This window comes from Bison bison, unplaced genomic scaffold, assembly GCF_000754665.1.
Source record: "Bison bison bison isolate TAMUID 2011002044 unplaced genomic scaffold, Bison_UMD1.0 scf7180017864349, whole genome shotgun sequence".
NCBI classification, from domain to species: domain Eukaryota; kingdom Metazoa; phylum Chordata; class Mammalia; order Artiodactyla; family Bovidae; genus Bison; species Bison bison.
The window spans coordinates 28748-33381 of NW_011494921.1; positions in this window are offsets into that span (position 1 = coordinate 28748).

Here is a 4634-nt window from a genome sequence, read left to right on the forward strand (position 1 = left end):
TCAAAGTGCAACCAGGGATCTGCAGGAATTGGCATTTCCTGGGAGCCTGTGAGAAATGCGGAGCCCCAGGCCTATTCCATCTGCTGCATCCAAGGCTGTAAGTATCCTTTACATCACTGAGAGGAGGGAAGACTGCAGACTCTGAGGCAAAGCTCAGTGCTTCATCTTTCTCAGCAATTGTGAGAGCACATATCGTCCTTCCACCATTTTCTTTTTTTGAACTGATGCATAGTTGACATATCCCTTCATATTCATTTTGGATGAGCAACACAATGACTCAATATCTGTATGTATTGTGAAATCATCACCATGATGAGTCCATCGCACGTCCATCATCTCACATTGTTACATCTTGTGTGTGTGTGATGAGGGCTTTTTAGGTCCACTCTTTTAGCAACTTTCAAATATACAAAATAATTTAAAAATAGTATCATTAGCTGTAGCTGCCATGCTGCACATGATGATCCCATGAGTGACTTTCTGTAATTGGAAGTTTGTACCTCTTGACGACCTTCACCTACTTCACACCCCACAGCCCACCTTCTGCAAACACCAAGCTGTGCCCTGGAATGAGGACCGTGGTGCTTTGCTTCTTATTTTATTTATTTATTTTTTTAAGATGCCACGTGTAAGTGAGCTCACCCTTTTTCTGTGCACCTGTAGGACTAGTGCAGGTCTTAGAAGGTCCTGGATCTGTTACCCTCTCAACATTCATGTGGAATCTTGGGCTGCTGTGTGAGAATGATCATTCAGTGGATGGTAAACTCAGTAAGATGGGAATGTGATCTCCTCCCACCGCCTGTGGTGGGGCAGATTCTCCCAGCCCTGGTGTATGGCTCTGGGGCACCTCCACTCCACATCAGTAAAGTGTGTGGTCATTCAGTAATCACTCTGCTTCCAACAATCACCTTTGATAAACACTTCATTAATTAGAGCAACTGCTGTTTGGAAACACAAGTCCAGACCTGAATCTCTCGCTTTGAAATATCAAACATCCGGCAAGAAAACAACTTCCTAGGAGACTTTCCCCCAGATTTTAGTCACAGAGTCAGCAAACCATGAAAACTTCACATGTTCTATAGGCCTTTACAGAAGGTTGCTTTTACATTAATTAAACCACAGGAGTGGGTTTGAACCTTCCCTAATCCTAGGTGATGCAGAACTGACTTCTGTAACTCAGGGAACATTAATCGTGCTCTTGGAATCTATGGACAGATAGGAATGAGAATTCACTCATATAAAGAGCCACACGCAAAGATCTTAACCCTTTCTCAAATTCTAATTGCAGGCATGGCTGGCAGAGTTTTGCCCTGTATATTTCCCATTTCAGAGATTGTTAAAAGCTTTGATAAAGTGAAATTCCCATGGGGAGGACCCCTTGTGTTTCTAGAGTACAAGTTTCAACCTGCTTGATTAGTCCCCCCAGAGGGACCTGGGGTGAGGGAATTAAAGCCAGTTGATCATCAATCACTTTCCAGTGTCAGTATTTACCTGAAGATAAAGACTGCCATAAGTTTCCTTCTCCATTGTCCACACATGGGTAGTTCCTAGACCTTCAGAGATGACACTTGGTTCTTTGGCTACAGTGCTTTGGTACCCAGGAAACTATGGCCAAGTGCATGACTATGTGATTTTGGTGGCTGTTCTCTGACCTGTGTAACTGGAGAAAGATCACAGAAATTATGCAGATTATTGTATGTGTGTACCAAGCAGCTGTCACTTTTAACTCTTTCATCCACAGCCTAATCTTGAATCTCAAGTTCAGTACAACTAATGTTCAACCAAATATCTAGGAGCAAATGGAACAGGCTGGGGGTGAGCCTAAAGATTAATACATGTCAGAGCTGGTGAACATTAGCAATTACCTACTCCAGTCTCCAAATCCTCCGAAAATGTGTGGCATCTCCAGATCATCGCAGAGCCAGGCCCCTCCCAGCACACCCCCATCACTCATCCTTCAACCATCCAATCAACAGTGACTGAGAATCAAATCTTGTCAGGAGCCAGGAAAGAACCGTGAGCAAGACACAGCCCTGCTCTCGCAGAGTTTTCAGTCCAGCAGAGGTTACATAAGAACTGGCAATCTGATGAATGTTACAGAGGGTGAATGCAGGTGCTCTGGGAGCTGATGGAAGGGTTAGGGAAGACTCCCCTGAACAAGGAGTATTGGACATCAAGATGAAATGATGGGGAGCTGGTGGAACAGGGGTAGGGAGAAGAGCTCCCCAGGCGGGAGGAACAGCGTATATAAAGCAATGACTCAGGGGGAAACGTATGGTGCCAGGCCCTAAAAGAAGTCCAGGATGGCAGGGAGATTAGAGTGAGAAGAAACACCGAGGTCACTCATGGAAGGTCCTGGACTCTTGGGCCTGGTGGTAGTGAGAAACTACTGAAAGTTTTAAGGAGGATTTGGGTTTTTATTTTTTTAGTTACATTTTCTGCTGTAGGAAGGATAGGTTGGAAGGAATGCAGAGAGACCCTTTGGGGGCAGGGGGCAGGCAGAGATGGAAACTTTGACAAATCAAGGCAGAAAAGGGTGGGAGATTCAATTAAGGGGTGACATTTGAGACAGAAAGTAGAGTAAACATCACTCTGAGAACTCGATTCAGCTTGACCATTCTCCTGAGAGGTTTTCCTGGTGGCTCAGATGGTACAGAATCCACCTGCAATGAGGGAGACCTGGGTTCCATCCCTGGGTTGGGAAGATCTCCTAGAGGAGGGCATGGCAACCCACTCCAGTATTCTTGCCAGGAGAATCCCCACGAACAGAAGAGCCTGCAGGGCTACAGTCCATGGGGTCACAAAGAGACACAACTTAGCAACTGAGTAGCAACTGAGTACACAGGCTCAGTGTTCACTCTGGCTGAGATCACTGAGAACAATGTAACCAGTATTACATCTGCCTACAGAAGGTTTGTTTCAAGAACACAATTCACAATGTAATGTGAATTAACTTCACATTAATTTGTAATGTGAACAAAATTCACAATGTTTCTAAAGTATAGCTCTCAGCATATGTGTTAAAACAAACAAACAAAAAAACCTACCCTATTTCTACAGTGCAGGTGGGCAAACTTCTATAAAGATCCAGAGAGTCAGTATTTGAGCTTTGCCATATGACGTCTGTTGCATCCTCTCAGTTCAGTCATTGTATCCAAGAAGCACCACAGATAAAAAGTACATGAAAGAGCCTGTTTCAAGAAAACACTACTTATAGACCAGGAAATCTGGATGAATATGAGTATAATGAATATAATTTTCATGCTGCAAATATTATCTTTAAGAATTATTTTCAACCATGTAAAGATGTAAAAACCAGTTTTAGCTTTCAGACCCTACCAGCACAATCTGGGAGTGGAATTTGGTCCATGGGACGTAAGATGCAATGGGCTATTCTATCCATTTATAGTGGACTCTCCCACCCGTAGGGACCACCATTCCAAAACAGAGTGACTGTGCTATGTGCTGTAACTATGAAAGCTACACTCAAAAAACAAGACCCAAATTACCAAAAGCTGCCTGAGGTGTGAGGGGTTCAAGTCCTATCCACCCTTCGCCCGGATGCTCCCCCACCCCCCCATCCCCTGCTCATGCATGGCCTCCTTGTTACTGCCAAAATCTCGCCTTTCTCTGCCCACCAATGCCCAATTAAAATATACGGAGACGGGATTTTGGAGGAAGTAGACAGCTTTACTTCTCAGCTGGCCGAGGGGGCACACAGCAGGGTAGCACCCCAGGAACAGTGCCCTGTCCCCCCCCGGGGGGCCTGAGAGACTGTACACAGCCGGGGTCTCCCGGGTCCCTCAGCCTGCCACCTTCCTTCCGAAATGCAAACAGCCCTAAGAGGTGACTGCTACAAGAGGGTTCAGGGAGAGCAAAAATGTGGTGCAGGATGAAGATTACGTAGAATTAGGGACTTCTGGTTACAGACACTACAGGTTAGTAACACTTCAAGTAAAACTAGGAGCGAATAACTGACGACCGGTCATGTTTCTTCTCCAGGCTTCGCTGTTCACTGTCCTTGTTCTCACAGAGGAAACACTTCGTTTCTAGTTTTGCTGCGACAACCTCATCTGTGCGTCCCCAGCCTCCAGCAGGGAGTGAAGCTGCCCTGTCCGGTACCCGCTTTCCTGCTGTGTGCTGGCGCCCATCGAGTTTTGAGCAGCAGTTACTTGCTGGGCACAGTTCCTCACCCATCAAGTCGTCGGTACCTGCTGAGGCTCCCAGAGGGACAGAAGCCGCGTTTCCAGCCCCAGCCCTGGAGCTGGAGTCCAGCCCTGAGAGTCTGACTCTGACGGCTGATGACCAGCCCAGGCGGACAGTGTTCTGTGCTCCGCGCACCCACAGGGGGTCCCGTCCCCGCAGGAACTCCGGGCCCCTGGCCGCCCCTGGAACCCGGGAGCTGGGTGCGCCCCGAGAAGCCGGGAGGCGGCGAGGAGAGAGCGGGGCGGTCTCTGAGCCCCGGAGACGGTTCCGATCCCCCGCGGGCCGGAGATGCTGAGGACCTGGGACTCCGCCGGCGGCACAGCGGCCCCTCCGCTGGGCTAAGGGCTTCCAACCGACAGGGCTCGTCCCCGCGGGGAGAAACTGCACCCGCTCCGCGCACGCGGCCACCGACGGAGCAGCTCGTCCCC